Source organism: Puma concolor, chromosome B2, assembly GCF_028749965.1.
Source record: "Puma concolor isolate L17-30 chromosome B2, mPumCon1.1.hap2, whole genome shotgun sequence".
Taxonomy (NCBI): Eukaryota; Metazoa; Chordata; class Mammalia; order Carnivora; family Felidae; genus Puma; species Puma concolor.
In genome coordinates this window covers 136239479-136258793 of record NC_141671.1, presented here as the reverse complement: position 1 = coordinate 136258793, position 19315 = coordinate 136239479, and the positions used below count along the sequence as shown (strand labels likewise).

The window sequence follows — 19315 nt, the reverse complement described above, 5'->3', positions numbered from 1 at the left end:
GAACTCAAGCTACCTTCTTCTCTGTGAAGGAAAAGGAGTCCTTCAGGTCTATGTTCCTCAAGGACAAAACTAAGCCAAGGTGGCCAGGAACAGTGCTCTCAAGATACGGTACAACGGTTTTTAAAGCTGTTTTCCACCTGGACCCCTTTCTTGATCTCTGCTTGCCGTTGGCCTGTTTCACATTGTTCATTTTGCTCTTAGGTCCCATATAGCTTGTGCAGTAAGTAAATGGTTTCCAAGTTCCCTCTCGTGGGGAGGGAAAAAGGCAAGAGGGAGAGTGGGTATGGCCACGGGGAAAGGCTACAGGCAGAGTCCTGATGGCTCTGTTCTGCTCTGGGCCTTAAGAAGAGATAGGGACCGGGGCGCCCGGGTGGCGCAGTCGGCTGAGCGTCCGACTTCAGCCAGGTCACGATCTCGCGGTCCGTGAGTTCGAGCCCCGCGTCGGGCTCTGGGCTGATGGCTCGGAGCCTGGAGCCTGTTTCCGATTCTGTGTCTCCCTCTCTCTCTGCCCCTCCCCCGTTCATGCTCTGTCTCTCTCTGTCCCAAAAATAAATAAAAACGTTGAAAGAAGAGATAGGGACCATCCTGCATCTTCTTACCTCCAGGAGTAGTAAAAGTTCAAGGTCAAGATGAGAGTGCGAGCCTGAAAGAGAACCATCAGGGTGTCATTTAGCCTGCCTTTCACTGGGGCAAAAGGAACCCTGTAGTTCCACACTGGGGTTCATGGGCAGAGTGTCCCCTCAGGAACCTGGGGAAAGAGAGGCAGCTTCCTGAGGACTCAGAGGTTCAGGAAACAGGCCATTACCATCTTCACCTATCAGTGTAGCAGCTCTACAGATCCAAAAGCATTTTTGCAAACAGTTCTTGAGTTCCTTTCACAAAAATGAGAATGTAGAGAATATGGGGAAATCGTTAATACTTTTCATGTTACAAACAAGATAAACAAAACTCGGGACGCATAGTTGGCTTTTGTCGGGTCTAAGAACTAGTAAGAGCTAAAGCCTGGGCTTGGATTAGGATGTTCAAACTCCTGGTTCTGAAGTCTTCACACACTTGAGCTTCTAGCTAGGAGCTACAGCAGGTGCAGCAGTCGGGCAGAACCCCACAAAATGGGGGATCTGAACAGCAACAATTCAGCGAATGACTTTCTTTTCTTTTTTTTTTTTTAAATTTTTTTTTTTTAAAGTTTATTTATTTTTGGGACAGAGAGAGACAGAGCATGAACGGGGGAGGGGCAGAGAGAGAGGGAGACACAGAATCGGAAACAGGCTCCAGGCTCCGAGCCATCAGCCCAGAGCCTGACGCGGGGCTCGAACTCACGGACCGCGAGATCGTGACCTGGCTGAAGTCGGACGCTTAACCGACTGCGCCACCCAGGCGCCCCTCAGCGAATGACTTTCGAGGTAAGCATCAATAATTACTAAACTGTAAAGAAGAGTCAATGATTAACAATATTCTTACTGGGAAAAGAGAATGTTCATTTTTCTATTATATATAAAATAAGAATGATCTTACTGGGTGTAAGAACATCAAGTCTGAAACATTAGGTTGCCCCTCCTTATCCATTGTGGATTTGTCATCCATGAATATCCATCCATGACTGATTTATAATTTCAGCCTGCCCTGGCATGTGGGTAAATGAAGTCCAGTCATTTATTATCCACCATAAGAAGCAGAATATCCTTCATTTTGTCTTTGATATTTAAACCTTATTTAAGGTTTGAGAGACACTATGTCTATTTATTTCAGACTAGAGACGTGCTTAAGGCCTCAGTGAACAGTTTTCATGTTCTCCTCAAACACACTCCTTCTGGTTTTATAGACTTTGATCATTTTCCCAAGCCAATGTCTTTCCTGGCAAGAATCATAATCAATGTAGTCATTTCTTCTACCTTCCAAGAGCATTCTCGTTGTTACATTCTGGATGTTCTCCAGGTCAATTATGCCTCCTTTGATCTCTGTCGACTAAAACTTCATATAATCTTTCAGGTGTAGATGAATTGTAGCTTCCACTAGGCACCGTTATGTCCTCTGTTGGAGGATGTCCAGTGTTTTGATGGCCTTGTTGGGCTGCAGTATCACACTGGGTGGGAGCCCCTAGGTGAGAGCTGACCAAGACACCAGGCTAGGACGTAGGGTTTAGTACCACTGTCCCACAACAATAAAATAAAGAAAAGAAAAAAGAAAAAGAAAAAGAGAAGGAAAGGAAAGGAAAGGAAAAAAGATCAGAGTCACCTGCCCTCAGAGACTTTTCTGAGCATTTCTTCCTCCAGGCCACCAGTAGAGATCTTAAAACAAATTGAACATTGATAAAAAGTGCCTGTTTATACTTCCCAACCTGTCTGCCCCGGTAAGTTTTAAAAGTGAAAGTAAGTTAAATTAAATCAATTCAAAACATGTTTCTAAGTGCAAGATCACAACTCACGCAGGAAATAGGATTCTCTCAAGTAATGTATGCTTTCAGAAAATTAACAATATTTTGTTAACGTGATAAAGAAAATCCATTTTAAGCTAAATACCAAAATTACAGTTAGTGATAAAAGACTTGTAGCACTACCATTAAAACTTCAAACAAAACTGGGGCGCCTGGGTGGCGCAGTCGGTTGGGCATCCGACTTCAGCCAGGTCACGATCTCGCGGTCCGGGAGTTAGAGCCCCGCGTCGGGCTCTGGGCTGATGGCTCGGAGCCTGGAGCCTGTTTCCGATTCTGTGTCTCCCTCTCTCTCTGCCCCTCCCCCGTTCATGCTCTGTCTCTCTCTGTCCCAAAAATAAAATAAACGTTGAAAAAAAAAAATTAAAAAAAAAAAAACCTTCAAACAAAACAAAGATGCTGTCTATAGCCATTCAGTGATTTGACAAGTATTTACTGAGTGCTACTGTGTGCCAGGTACATGTTCTAAATGTGGGTGACAGGGGGAAAATGAATACACACTCGCCCATGATGGACTTTATATTACTTCATATTATTCTAGATAATGCCATACACCTTGAAACAGAATTAGATAGGAGATAAAATAGATATTGTTCAATGATGTGATTCCCTACTAAGGAAAAGAAAAAGAATAATTATTGAAATAGATAAGAAGTTCAGTAACATGAGTGTATATAATGTATAAAACCTGTATGTATGTATGTATAGATATAGATATAGATATAGATATAGATATAGATATAGATATAGATTTTAGAGAGAACACAAGAGAGGGAGAGGAGCAGTGGGAGAGGTTTGTTTGTTTGTTTGTTTATTTATTTATTTAGAGCAGGCAAGGGGCAGAGAGAGAGAGGGAGACCAAGGATCCAAAGGAAGCTCCAGGCTAACAGCAGCAGGCCCAATGCAGGGCTCAAACTCATAAACCGCAAGATCGTGACCTGAGCGGAAGTCGGATGCTCAACCGCCTGAGCCACCCAGGCACCCCAATAATTTTTTAATATGACAGCAATCAGTTTAAAATATAGTGGAAAAAATTCCATTCAGAACAGCAACCAAACATAATAAAATATCTAGGAATGACCTTTCGGAAGAAATGAAAAGGCCCCATTTGGAACCAAAGAACATTCGGAGCACAGAAACAAGAACAAAAAGCTCTTGGAAATTAAAACCAGGAAAACAGTGAGGAAGAAACTCAACAGAAAGGCTGGAAGATAAAGTTGAAAAACACTCTTGCAGATAGTACAGCAAAAAGGCAAAGAAAAGAAAAATAAGATGAACAAAAATAAGAAATATAGACAACTATATCTGGAGGTTCAACATACAAATAATGAGTTCCAGAAAGACAGAAAGAGAAAATGCATGGGAAGAAATCATCAGTGAAGAAGGTCAAGCAAATATCCCCAAATAAGATATTAGTTTCCAGAATGAGAGGTCCATTGAGTGTCCAGAGCAGGACTTGAAAACTGGCACACAGTGGGCACAAAATTGTACACTTTCAGGACATTAGGAATAAGAAGCTCCCACAGAGACAGATTCGATTTTCATATAAAAAGTCAAGAATTAGTCTTCTCTGCCGAGATATATTAGAAGCTGTAGTGAAACAGAGAAGGAACTAGAATTCTGAAGGGAGATTCTTTTATGGCAGAGACATTTAATGCTCAGAGCACCCAAGTGCTCGATTTCCCAGCCTCCTACAGTTGAGTGGGGCCTTGTGACCAGTTCTAGCCAACAGGGTACTCATAGAGGTGACATATGTCACCCGTCTAGCTCCTTCTGCTCTGCCACAATGACACAAAGTTCCTGTGTTGGGATGGTGAAGCCACAAAGTGGAAATAGCCTGGATCCAGAGCAAGCTTTTGCAAGAAAAAAGCCACCAGACCCACTGAGGGTCTTACATAAGCAAGACATAAACTCTCAACGTGTGAAGCCACTGAGATTTTTGCATCACCTTAGCCTATCCCGATTATTATAGATTTTCAATCTGGAATTTCACATCCTGTCAAACTACGAGTCAAGGTTAGAATAGCCATCTTCAGAAATGCATCATTTCAGATAACTTCCATACCGTGTACCTTTTCTCAAGAAGCTGCCGAAGACCAAGGAAAGAGAAAGATATATGTTAAAGTCGGAATAATGTGTACCCCCCCACCCCAACCCCGGGATGTCAAAGCCCTAACTTCCAGAATCTATGAATGTGTTACCCTACATGGCATAAGGGATCTTGACCTGGGGAGATTACCCTGGATTACTCTGGTGCATACAACATAATCACAAGAATCTTTATGAGTGGAAGAGAGAGAAGAGTCAGAGTTTGAAGATGCAACAATGTTGGTTTTGAAGATGAAGAAAGGGGCCAGGAGTCAAAGAACACAGGCAGCCTCAAGAACATGGAAAAGGCAAGGAAATGGTTTCCTTCATAGAGCTTCCAGAAGGGATGCCACCTGGCTGACTCCTTGATTTTAGCCCAGTGACACCCATTTCAGACTTCTTTAAGACAATAAGTTTGTGTTTTTTTAAGCCACCAGGCTTGTGGTAATTTGTTACAGCAGCAGAAAACTGATACAACATGGGGTACAGGAAGTGGGAGGAAACACAGAAGGGGGGGGCGCTCCCAGACACGTCTGAGCAGGAGGCTGAGTCCAGGTGGGAGCCGGTGGGAAGGCCTCAGAAAGACCTCAGTAACTGCACTTGGATAAATCCCTAACGTGTTTGGAGGCTCTGGGATTTACACAACTGGAAAAAAGTTGAAGGGTAACTTGGAGGTCAGGGAAAAGCGTGAAAATGAATTCACCAAACAAGACAATTACTTGCTACAAAGAAAACTAAGAGCTGAACAGGAAAGAAAACACGATCATAATGGTCCTACTGCCACTATTATTTGCCTCGTGTCAACAGGAAAAACACCAAGCAAGGGGCCTGCCCAAATAACACACGTGGTTTCGAAGGAGGGGGCTGCAATGAAGGTGCTAAATCCTCATGTTCCAATGGAAGAATGTCAACAGACAAGGTCTAAAGCTGAGGAAAACCAAGAGGTAGCATAAGCTGGTTATTCAGAGAGATGAAAGCTGACCCTGAAGATTGGCCGGAAGAGTATAAAGTAATTGTTTCTCAACAGCAGAAACTAATGGGGAGGGTGTAGCCAGGGGTCCCTTTGTCATAAGCTCATGAGCCATCTGGTTCTTTAAACCCTGTGTGTTATGTATGTGCATGACTTTGATTAAACATAAAAGGTACATCCAAGGACGGGCAAAATATTTGCAACCAATGACATGTAAGGCTTTTATACTCTTAATACACAATAAAGATTGGGCAGAATTCTGAAAAATGCTTCATTATGGTCGTCTCTGAGTGGCGGCAGAATGCGTGCTTATTGTTTCCTGCTACTCTGCAATTTTCTGTACTTTCCAAATCAAAACGAAATAGGAGCATGCATGGTTTTTAAAACAAAAAGAATTGATCATACGGTCGAGGAAGAAATAAAACAAACAGAAAGAATTAGGTGACTATATTGGAAGCTGCTAAAATGATTAAGTTACTACAACTTTGAAAACCCTGAGGCAATTGTTCCCCTGCCAAAAAATGGTGGCATGAGGTTTCTTAATTTACTAAAGCAATTTCTTGATTAAATATGCTTTCCAACAACAATTTGCAATTTAAAAATTTCATGCTTCATTTAAAGTCCTTTATTTTTGTTGAAGGCAGCCCAAACCTGGCAATGTATTAAGTCTGTGATTGTAAGTGGTGCTGGTTTGGATAAGGTGTGGAGAACATCTTATCAATGAAAACTGGCCCTTGGGTTTTGGGGAGTGGGGTGGGGAAGATACTAAAAGAACAATTACACAAACCACGTATTTTTAGACCTGTGGCTTTGCAGAATTCTTTTAATTAAAACAAAAAAAGTAGAAGATGCGCTTAATAGTACTAATCATTTGTTGAGTAAGAAATGATTCATTATGTTCTTCTTGTGAAAGAGTGAACACATTACATGCTCATAAAATTGATAAATTGAGAAGTACTGTTTCTGAACTTGGACACAGATTTCCATGGAAAGTGGAAATCTCAGGAGGCCACTGGCTGGGCCAAAGACTTCCATGTTAATAGTTAAGAGCTGTGATGAGTGCAAAGGAAGCATGAAGCAAGAATACAGGTGACCTCAGGATAAGGAAACAATACCCTATTATGTAAGGCTGATCTGTTCCCCTCTGGCAGATTCTTTTTTTTTTTTAACCTTCTCAGCTAGTAATTATCCCTCTCAAACAAAATTCCGAAGTGTAGAGTTCGTTATGGTACCCACTGAACTCAGATGCTCTTCGAGTTGTTTAAAAATAAAATATTCAAGTCATAAATTTTCCTATCATTTGCAATGATCAAGACAAAATGAGAGGGTGGATGGGACTCCTTCAAGGTCATGCTCATCTGAGTGAAACTGATTCCTAACTCCCAGCCTCATTCTGTTCTGCTCGTTCTTTCTCTCAACCTAATATATTTATCATGAATCATTAAACACAAACCTATTACCCAGTGCAATTGATTCATCCATAAAATGAAAAGCAGCTTCACTTTTGTAGTGATTTTTAAAAAGGACTTTGGGTAAAGTCAGGTGTGGACGCAGAGAACAATATAGGCTTAAGAAAAGCTAAATTGCCCAAGGTTGTATGTGGAAGTCTTTGCTTAGTGTTCTAAACTAGCCCAAGGAAGAATGGGGGCAACCACAGAACCTGAAAGCTCTTACACTGGTATCTGGTATGCCAACTGACACGTAATTAATTGCTTTTAAAAATCCAAAAAAAAAAGGGAGCATCTGGGTGGCTCAGTCAGTTAAGCACGCGGCTTTCGGTTTCAGCTCAGGTCACGATCTCACAGTTCAAGGGTTCAAGCCCTGCACCCTTAGGAATCCCTTAAGAATCCCTCCTTAGGATTCTCTCTTTCCCTCTCTATCTGTCCCTCCCCTGCTCATGCTGTCTCTGTCTCTCTCAAAATAAATAAATAAACTTAAAAAAAAAATACAGTTGGGGGGGGATGTTGAAAGCTAGTCTTACTCTAAGTAATAACAAAGTGAGTTACCAGAGTCTGCAAAAGGATATATATAAGCAATATCTAGAGTACTAGAGACCCACTGCTGGGTGCTTACTTATGTCTGGCATGCTAGGTGTTTTCTATTTATCGCATTTAAGCTTCCAGCTCTATGAGGTGGATAAAACCATCCCCTTTTACAAATACAAAATTGAAGCTCAAAGAGATGAAGTATTTATTCTAGGGCAACTGGTTACACAGCTAGAATCTGAACTGAGGTCTGACTCCCAAAGCCAGGCTCCTCAGCCTGGCAGAACCAAGAACAAATACGAAAGTCGGAATGAAGAATCTGGCAAGTTAAAAGGGTAACATGTTTTACATCTACGGAGTGGGCACATTTGGTAGGTCGGGTACTCATCTTATTTGTTTTCATTAATTATCTGCCTTTGGAACGTTCCCTAACTAAAAGGTAACTATAAACACACTTCACTCTTTCTGCCTTAGATAAAAATAAGAAAATCTAAATTTCTTGAGAATGCCACTTTTTTTTTTTTCTCCTAAGGAAATCAGACAATGTGGGTCTGAGGTTATTCACAGCGGGAGGAGAGGCAGCTGTGAAACCAGAAGGCCCTCTTACCAGCAGCAATGGCTTCAAAAATTGTCAGAATGGAAGCAGCTCAACAAGGCAGGCCAAATACACCCCCAAGTCTCTGCCAGAGATTTATTTGCTTCTTGAGGTCTTCACAGACAAGAGGAAATCAAGGGGGGCGGCCATGTCTATATGCTGAAAAATAGGTTCTGAGGGATAGAAACAAGAAATTGCTTTTCCTTTCAATCTCAGTGCTACTCTTCCACGTAAGTGATTTTGACCGAGGGAGACTCTGTGCATACGTAAAACTCAGCAATCCTACCCTCAGGGAAAAAGGGGAATTTTTGATCCAGAAACCCTCTCCGAGTTGACCAATGCTTGGCCAAGATACCTGAAAGTAACTGTACTTCTGGTATCTTCCAGAAGTCATTTACCTTTATGATGATTAGATATGTGGGTTTTCCTTTTTAGGCTCCAAACAAGGAATGTGAACCATGGTTTCTCTACTAGAGAACATTAAAACATCTCCTTTCAGCTGATGTTTGTAAAGATTTATTGATAGGAAAAAAACCAAACAAACAGAAACAAATATGCAGTCTTTCTGAGGGACTTGGTAGTAGAGGTTGTTAAATGGCAGACAGAAAAGTCTCATATAAAAATACAGACATATTTTTTAAAGGGCAACAGACTTCTTTCCTGTTTTTCTCTGTCACTCTCAGCCCCTGATTCTACGAAAGTAAGAAGCTTCCTTTCAGGTAACTTTCTCTTTTTTTTTCACTAAGATCTTTTCCCAAGAAAAATATAACATAATATGATATGACTTTTGTATATTAAAAGCACAATTCGAACAGCAGAAATGAATTTCCAACAGAAGAAAGTGCAGACATCAGACTGATGAAGAGGGAAAAAGAGAACTACGAAAATTGAGGAAGGAATTTTGGGGGATAACTTTGGTATTCAATGTTGAAAAAACTATGAACATGCACTTAAATTATCCTAGCGATAGACTTCTAAGGGTGGTTTTGATGTTAATTAAATCAAACCAAATCATGCATAACAGGGCAAACCACTCAAAGCTATCCGTGTTATTGAAAATGTTAAACTCACCCATTTGAATTACTTTCTAGGGCTGCCATTAACAAAGTATCACAAACTGAGTGGCTTAAAACAACAAAACAATAATTATTCTCTCACAGTTCAGGAGGCCAGAAGTCTGAAATCAAGATGTCAGATGGGTTAATTCCTTCTTGGGGGGCTCAGAGGGACAATCTGCTCCACGCTTCTCTCCTAGAGTCTGGCAGTCGCCAACAATCCTTGATGGTCCTTGTGGCAGTATAACGCCAACCTCTGCCTCCATGCCTCCAACCTCTGCATTCTCCCTGTATGTCTCTGTGTCTGTGCCCAAACTTCCTTCTTCTTGTAGGAACATCCATCATACAGGATTTAAGGCCCATCCTTATCCTGCATGGCCTCATCTTAACTACGACATCTGCAAAGAGCCGGTTCCCAAATAGGGCTGCACTCACAGATTCTGATGGCTAGGACTTCAACGCAGGGCAACACAATTCCATCCATAACCCCACGCAGAACTGAATCTGTCACTTGTCACTCCTTTCCTACTTACCAATTTCTCTACTACACAATTCATGCCGCCATGGTCAACGTCTTCTAGGCTATCAATTTTTTTCTCTTTCTTGTCAAAGCCACGTTTCTCAAAGCATTTCATATCTTCATTTTCTACCCACCACTCCTCAAACCTCAGAAGTGAGGCCTACCTACCCCTCCTCACCCCGTCCATCCCAGATTCTTTGATCTGATTGGGCTGTCCTACGCAACCTTCAGGACTCCCACCTGCAGAGGTCAAGTGGAGTCTTCAGTGTTCATTCTATCACAGCACCTAGCAACCTATGTAATGTATCTGATCGGGCTTGTATGAGATGCTAGCCTGTCCTTGCAACTAGACTCTAAGCTCCTGGAGGGCGAGGATTGTACCTCCTACAGTCTTACAGCCCCAGCACAGAGCCCAACACAAATTTAGTGCATAAATAATGCTTGGATGGGGGCGCCTGGGTGGCTCAGTCGGTTAAGCGTCCGACTTCGGCTCAGGTCACGATCTCGCAGTCCATGAGTTCGAGCCCTGCGTCGGGCTCTGTGCTGACCACTCAGAGCCTGGAGCCTGTTTCGGATTCTATGTCTCCCTCTCTCTCTGACCCTCCCCCGTTCATGCTCTGTCTCTCTCTGTCTCAAAAATAAATAAATGTTAAAAAAAAAATTAAAAAAAAATAATGCTTGGATGAATGAATGGTTGTCTGCATAGGGTCATTTAGACTGAAGGTTATATCAGCTGTGTGCTTCCATAGTTTCTGATCCTTGGAAGCCTTGAGATGCAACTAGATTGTAAAGTACTAGATGGCAGAGATTATCTTCACCAATTTTTTGTGTCTTCCTGATCCTTCGCATAAAGAAGGCACTCAATAATTAATTGATACTAAGGGAAAATTAGCTTCTGGGCTAGGCTGGGAGGTAACAAGGACTAACCTTTATTGAGCAATAGTTCACTGCTGGACACACGTATTATACAAATGTCATGTCAATTAAGATCACTACTTCTCTTTCATTTGAAGATGTTTGCTCAGCATAATAAATTATAAAACCCTTCTAATGAACCCATTTTAAAATAGAATTTTGAATACTAACACTAGCTAGCCCATGATTATATAAAAATAATATATAAATATTATCTTGTATATCAAAACACTTTTACATACATACGCAGGCATCGGTAATATATCTTAACCCTGTATGCCCCATCAAGGTTCACTGCACCCAATTTTAGTTTTTTCGGCTTGCAGCTTTTTTTGAGTAGTTCTAACTATTTGTATGCATTGATATTTCTTGAATTTATTCTTCCTTAGAATGTTCCAAAGACAACATACCTTATTTTTCAATAAAGCGAATAAAACTCATTCTACCCTGCAATTACTGTCAAATAGGTCCATATTATTACAATTATATAATCATAATTATAATAATATATATAATATAATTACCATATAATAGGGTCTACCAGCCTCTAAAAAAATTTAAGAACCATTATGGGAGCTGAATGCTATTATTTTTTTCTCTATCTTGAGACACTGCTATTTCATCATCCTAGAATAATTACCTACCAATTATGCATCAATTATTCCCAAATATGCTTTAAAAAGACTAAAGTAGTAGAAAAATGGAATAATGATAGAATGGCTCTAACTACACTGCTGCTTAGTGGATTACTGGAATGTTCTATTCTGTGCTGTCCAATACAGTAGTCACTAGCTACATGTAGCTCTAAAGAATTTGACATGTAGTTAGTGGAAGTGAGAAACTGAAGTTGTAAAAAAATTTTTAGTTGATTTTTTTTAAATAGCTACACGAGCCTAATGGCTATTTTCCTGAACAGGGTAGGCCAAGAGGAGTAATCCATTAGAGAAATACATCGTCAATCTTGCATTGCTCTTTATATTTTATTGTGCTGCCCCAAGGATTGTATCATCTTTCCAAAAGATAGAAGACTGGAGACACTTTGTTGTTTGCTTTTAACTTCCATTAGAATGGGGGGTTCAGAAGTTTTATTCCTGTCTACAATGACAAAAAGAAGAAGACTGACAGAGGGAGAGGTTCCACAAGATTGGAGGAACCACGGTAGAACTCTAAGAGTTAGAGAGCAGCACTCAAGACTCTAATGATGACAATGAAATTAACTATGAAAGGGAAACCACAAACTCCAAATCTTCAGATGATAACATCCTGGATTAATTCTCTAAGATTCAATAGTTCCCGAGGAATTGATATATTTCTAAGGACAAAATGTATATGTATTTACTTTAATTAATTAATTAATTTTTATATAGTTATATATACAGTATTTTTGTGCAGTAGGTCATCAAGAGGAAGGACTTTGTCAGACAATATTTTGCAACAAGAACCCAGACCATCTCATTTTGCTACACGAATGCGAAACAGAGTTCTTTCACCTTTTATGATGTTTGTACACCAAAATTTACTCTATATGCAGTTTGTAAATGGACGAATTCTGAAGGTATATATGCATACAAAAGTGGAAGGAAAAAGACGAGATAGAAATTTAAAAACTTACTGGACTGATAACTGATAATGTACTGGACTGAGAACTCAAATGGTAGTGAGGACTATTTTTCTTCTGGTATACTGAGTTAAAACTTGTTTATTGTACTAGTTAAGGTACAAGATACCTTATATGAAAGAGTAAAATTCCAGAAATAAGGTAAAAAAAATTATTGCATTTGCACTTAAATAAGTAATCTTGAAATGGTTAAAATAAATCCTGGAAAAAACTACAGCCTTGGGCTGGGATCCCAACTCTAATACTCACTACATGACCTTTGGCAAGTTATTCAGCCTCTCTCTCTATGATCTAGTTTTCCTTATCTATAAAATAAGGATTACAAGATTACTCCCTTTTTTGGAAATCAAAAAATACCCTGATACAAATGAAAATGGAAACACTGCAAAATCTTTGGGACATAGCAAAAATAGTTCTAAGAGGGAAGTTTATACCAATACAGGCCTAACTCAAGAAACAAGAAAAATTTCAAATAAACAATCAAAACTTACCCTTAAAGGAATAAGAAAAGGAAGGACAAGCAGAGCCCAAAGTTAGTAGAAGGAAGAAAATAATAATGATCAGAATGAAATAAGTGAAATAGAGCCTAAAAAAAAAAAAATACAAAAGATCACTGAAACAAAAGAGCTGGTTCTTTGAAAAGATAAACACAAGTGATAAACCTTTAGTCAGACTCAAGAAGAAAAAAGAGAGAACTCAAATAAATAAAGTCAGAAAAAAAGAGAAGTAACAACCAACATCAAAGAAATACAAAGGATTATAAGAGACTATTATAAAAAAGTATATGCCAACAAATTAGACAACCTCAAAGAAGAGATAAATTCTTCAAACATACAATCTTTCAAGACTGAATCAGGAAGAAATAGAGCATCTGAATGGACCAGTTACTAGTAATGAAATTGAGCCAGAAATAAAAAAAAAAAACTTCCAAAAAACAAAAGTCCAGGACCAGATGCTTCACAGGAAAATTCTATCAAACATTTAAAGAGGAGTTAATACCTATCCTTCTCAAACGATCTCAAAAAAAAAATTCAGAAAGAAAGAATGCTTCCAAATTTATTCTATAGAGCAGCATTACCCTGATACCAAAGCCAGATAAAGACACTGAAAAGAAAAAAATGAAAGAAAAGAAAAAAGAAAAGCATTACAAGCCAATATCCCTGATGAACACAGATGCAAAATTCCTCAACAAAATATTAGCAACCTGAATTCAACAATATATTAAAAGGATCAAGTGATCACCATGATAAAGGGGGATTTACTGCAAGCATGCCAATATGGTTCAATATCTGCAACTCAATCAAAGTGATATACCACATTAACAAAATGAAGGATAAAAATCATATGATCATAAAAACTTTCAACAAAGTGGGTAAAGAGGGAACATATCTCAACATAATAAATGCCATGTATGACAAATCCATAGCTAACACCATATTCAACAGTGAAAAGCTATATGCTTTTCCTCTAAGATCAGGAACAAGACAAGGGTGCCTACTATCACCAATTTTATTCAACATAGTATTGGAAGTCCTAGCCACAGCAATCAGACAAAGAAAAAGGAATAAAAGGCATGCACATTGGTAAGGAAAAAGTAAAACTGTCACTAATTGCAGAGGACATGGTAATAATATACAGAAAACTCTGAAGACTCCACCAAAACACTATTAGAATGAATGAATGAATTCATTAAAGTTGCAGGATTCAAAATTACTATACAGAGTGCTGTTGTGTTTCTATACACTAAAAACATACTAGCAGAAAGAGAAATTAAGGAAACAATCCCATTTACAATTACATCAAAAGAGTACAATATATAAGAATAAGTTTAATCAAGGAGGTGAAGGACCTGTACTCTGAAAACTGAAAGACACCTGATAAAAGAAACTGAAGATGAAACTTAAGGGAAAATATACCATGCTCATGGATTGGGAGAATTAATACTGCTAAAATGTCCACACGACCCAAAGCAAACTACAGAGTTGATGCAATCCGTACCAAGATACCAACAGCATTGTTCACAGAACTAGAACAAACAGTCCTACAATCTGTATAGAACCACAAAAGACCCTGAACAGCCAAAGCAATCTTGATCAAGAAGAACAAAGTGAAGACATCACACTCCTCGATATCAAACTATCTTATAAAACTATAGTAATAAAAACAGTATGGTACTGGCACAAAAACAGATACATAGATTAACAGAACAGAAAAGATAGCTCAGAAATAAACCCACCCTTGTATGGTCAATACATCTACAACGTAGGAGGCAAGAATATACATTGGGGAAAAGATATCTTTTTAATAAATGGTGTTGGGAAAACTGGACAGCTACATGCAAAAGAATGAAACTAGACCATTTTCTTACACCATACACAAAAATAAACTCAAATGGATTAAAGACCTAAATGTAAGGCCTGAAACCACAAGTGTCCCCAAATAAGGCATAAGGAATAGACTCTTGGGCATCAGGATTAGCCATAGTTTTTTGGGTCTGTCTCCTCAGGCAAGGGCAACAAAATCAAAAAGTAATTGGGACATCAAACTAAAGATCTTTTGCAAGGAAATCATCAACAAAATGAAGACAACCTAGTAAATGGGGGAAGATATTTACAAATGATATATCTAATAAGGGCTTAATATCCCAAACATATAAAGAATGCATACAACTCAACACCAAAACAAAAACAAAAACAAAAACAAAAACAGCAACCAATTTAAAAATGGGCAGAGGACCTGCATAGACATTTTTTCCAAGGAAAACATATAGATGGCCAACAGACACATGAAAAAAATGCTCAGTATCACTAATCGTCAGGGAAATGCAAATCAAAACAATAACACCTCACACCATTCATGTGTGAATGACCATAAAGACAAGAAATAACAAGTGTTGGTGAGAACATGAAGACCAGGGAATCCTTGTGCACTGTTGGTGGGAATGTAAATTGGTGCAGCTGCTGTGGAAAAGAGTATGGAGGTTGCTCAAAAAATTAAAAACAGAAATATCATATGATCCATCAATTCCAGTTCTGGGTATTTATCCAAAGAAAACAAAAGCATTAATTCAAAGGGATATATGTACCCCTATGTTTATTTCAGCATTGTTTATAATAGCCGGGATATGGAAGCAACCTGTGTCCATATATAGATAAATGGGTAAACATAATATATATGTGGGTACACACACACACACACACACACACACACACACACACACTGGAATATTACTCAGCCATAAAAAAGAATGAAATCTTGCCCTTTGTGACAATATGGATGGACAGAGAGGGCATTGGACATTATGCCAACTCAAAGTGAAATAAGTCAAGCAGGAAAGACAGATATTGTATGATTACGCTTATATATATAATCTAAAAACAAAACAAGTGAACAAACAAAACAAAAATAGACTCCAAACAAAGGGAACAAACCAGTGGTTGCCAGAGGGAAGGGGTGGGGGCAGGGACGAAATCTGTGAAGGGGATTAAGAGGTTCAAACTTCCAACTATAGAATAAATAAGTCACAGGTATATAAAGTTCGGCATAGGGAATATAAGTGCCAGACGATAACTCCATTTACCATGGTGAGTACCGCATAATGTATACAAGTTCAAATCACCAGGTTGTGCCCCTGAAACTAATATAATATTGCATGTCAACTATACTTCAATTTAAAGAAAATGACTTCCTCTTTTATAGGGTTTTACGGAGACTGAACTTGCACTTTGCAGAGCGCTTAGCAGACTGCTTGCCACATAGGAAATGACAGACATCAGCTATGGATAGTGGTTTTATTTTCCTTGGGTCGCTTAGGACAGCTCTTCTATCTATCAGATTTGAGATCCCAACATATGTGAAATTACTGCATCCCATTTGCTACCATCAGAATTCCTGCTGCTGTCACCCGCTGCGCGTCAGGGGCCCACGGTCCAGGGCGTGGAACAGGAGGAGAAGACGTCAACCTTCAGAGGTCAGGCTGCTCTCAGGCGTCAATGAAACTGCAGAGGACCCTGCAGAGGCCCGAGCACCAAAGGCTTTTCAGCCCAATCCTACCTAATCTTATCTCACTTAAGGACTTTCTCCCCTGATGTTTAGATTGAACAGGCATTACTTTAATGAATGCAAAGTATACAGAGAAGTATAAAGAAAAGAGTAAAATGCTTTCCAAATCTTACCATCCAGAGAAAACACTATTACCCCTTCAAGACTTTTCTCCGTACACACAGTCATATACACACAGGTTTATTATTTTTTTTAACTTTTTAAATGTTTATTTAAGAGAGAGAGAGAGAGAGAGAGAGAGAGAGAGAGAGAGTACACATGCACGAGCAGGGGAGGGGCAGAGAGAGAGAGAGAGAGAGAGAGAGAGAGAGAGGATCCCAAACAGGCTCCTCACTGCCAACGCAAGGCCTGACGTGGGGCTCAATCTCACAAACCATGAGATCATGACCTGAGCTGAAACCAACAGCCAGGCACTTAAATCACAGAGCCACCCAGGTGCCCCCATAGACATATAATTTTAAAAGAAGTGACATCACACTACCCTGGCTGTCGCATGCCTGTTTTGTTCTCAAGAATATCCTTCTGAGGGTTGCTGAGTGGAGGTGGGGGGAGGGAGGGCTAAATGGATGATTGGCATTAAGGGGGGCACTTGTTGGGCTGAGCACTGGGTGTTCTACGGAACTGATGAATCCCTGGGCTCTACTCCTGAAACCAATACTACACTGTACGTTAACTAACTTGAATTTAAATAAATAAATTTTTAAAAATTAAAAAAAAAAAGAAACATCTTTCCAATTCACTCATTAGAGATCTACGTGCTCATTCTTCGCTGGGCTCTAACCTGAAGCCACGTGTTCTGCTTGGTGGTCATAAGTGGTTAACAAAAGAAAAGATTAACATCTGCCTTAAATAATGACTTAGAAGAAAAGATTAACATCTGCCTTAAATAATGACTTAGATTAAAATCTGAGGTGAGCTGTGAGGTTCAAGTGGATTTTAAAAACAAGTAACAACAACAACAACAAAAAAATCGGAGGCATTTGGTTCTTTTTTACGAATACGCTGGAGAGAAGGGAGACCCGTGCCCTGCATGTGCTGTGTGGTATACACCCCATTCCCTAAATGGCTATTACTTGTGGAATGTGAAACTTGGGGAATGAACTTTTCATCAAACGAGAACTCGCCCGTAAACCTCAGGACATTTTCAGGACTTAAAAATCTTACTTTATCTAGATCACAGCTCTTTCCATCTTGGCATCAAAAAGTTCTTTCTGGATGCTAAACAAATATGAAAATGGTGGGTCTGCAGTCAGTTTTGCTATCCCCTGCCAGGCTGGGGGTGCATTCTAGAGGCCACACACGTGTGAGTCCTTCTCACCTGGATGCCACCACGTCCCCATACCCCTGGTCTGCAAGCCCTTACTAACCAAGTCCCCACCTCAGGGGACACTCGAAGGACCTTTATCTGGAAGTCTGACCTCCTCACTCCTGGGATTCATTTCCACACTGGTAGCGGCAATGAGTGTGGATGAAAAGATGTTAACATACCAACATTCTTTTTATTCATTTTTATATTCTTCTCCTTATTTTGGCTACTGCTTCGAAAGTCAAGAGCGTTTTTGCCACTCCACTCCTGGATAATGAAAATACATTTATAGTAAGAGGATCGGCCTCGTACAAACTTCTGCTGGTTGAAGGAGATTACAGTCACAATTTCAAACTTGGAGTAGAGTTTATAAAACCGGATTTACTCTGAAAGTGGTCTCAAATGATCTGATATGACCTGATGGTTTCTGGGTGTCACAGGGAGCTTGGGCTGGGGGTGGGGAGAGGGGTGAAGACCAGAAGGCAGGGGTGGGAGACTGCAGAGCCAGGGAAAGCTCCACAGGGGCAAGGGGAGAGGGTCCAGCAGATGCAGAATCCAGGCATCAAGGATAGTAGGGAAGACGCAGGCAGGATGGCCAACCTAGCAAGAGTGAGGCCCCAAAGCAGACTAATGAGGTGGTCACCAAGGATTGAGTTCAAGAAGGCAAGTTTATATAAAGCGGGCCTGGGTCTCCTGATTAGGTAAAGCCCCATTTATCAATCCTGAAACCCAAAATAATGTCCCAACATGGCATTGAGAGAAACAGCTGATGGATCCCACAGAGCCCCCCACCCCGCCCCGCCCCAAACCCCAAACCTTCCTGCAGAGCAGAGAAGGTAGGGAGAATTCAACTGGCCCCACTTGGGACAGAAGTAGTTAGTGGTGCAGGAACCTAGCAGACCATCCATACAATTCTTCTCCCCCACCTCCACTTATTTGCCCTCCCAGGCAGGTTACTGACCAAAGAAAATTTGTTTTCACTATAAGTAGAGTTATAATAGTGAGTCACCATTATATTAAGAAATAGCCTTTATATAATAAGCCATACTACTCTTTCTAGGCTATCAGCAGTGAAAACAACATAGAAAATGTCCAGGGAAATTGTTTTCTTCATATTCGTGGCCTTTAAAGCAGTGGTTCTCAAACACGGTCCCAAGAACGGCAGCATCAGCATCACCCAGGAGCTTGTTCGAAACGCAAGTTCTCAGGTCCTACCCCCGACCTACAGAATCAGACACTCAGGGGTCTGGGTCCAGCAGTTGTGTTTCAATAAGCCTCCAGGAAACCCTGATCCAAGCTAAAGTTTGGGAACACTGGCCTAGTGGAAGGAACCTGGGCTGGGAGCCAGGACCTAATTCAGATTCCAGCTCTGGATTCCCTGGTCCAATTCAGTGAAATTTAATGAACAGTCACAACGTGCTATTGCAGGGATGTGAGGGTACTGAGATGAGCTATCCTGGTTCTTACCCTCGGAGGGTGTCTCACTTCTATATCCTTTTGCTCCTCTAGGGCTTGGGCTATTGTGTTCTGCTGCTCTTGTCTTGTTTCATATTTGTATTCCCAATGGTGCAGTGTCACAGACACTCAATATATATGCAGGGGACCAAGTGGTAGAGCCAGTCACAACTGTGATAAATACTACTGTACCATTCATCAATAACCTTAATGTGGCTCCAGTCTAGTTAACAACAGCCACTCTTTATTTTAATGCTTAGCGCAGGCCAGGTGCTGAATGTCCTATATCAGCTCATTTGATCCTTTTAGATGTCC

At 40.2% G+C, this 19315-nt stretch overlaps 1 protein-coding gene and 1 long non-coding RNA gene across 5 annotated transcripts in view; both read right to left on the bottom strand.

Annotated features, from left to right (window-relative positions):
• UST (uronyl 2-sulfotransferase) overlaps positions 1-19315 on the bottom strand; it is a 319150-nt gene that overhangs the window by 179229 nt on the left and 120606 nt on the right. The window lies entirely within an intron of this gene.
• LOC147581283 (uncharacterized) lies at positions 572-18328 on the bottom strand. The gene is made up of 3 exons (XR_015251628.1): positions 17121-18328; positions 2811-17083; positions 572-2565 (listed from the first exon to the last, which is right to left on the bottom strand). It is a non-coding gene; the product is annotated as an uncharacterized LOC147581283 (long non-coding RNA).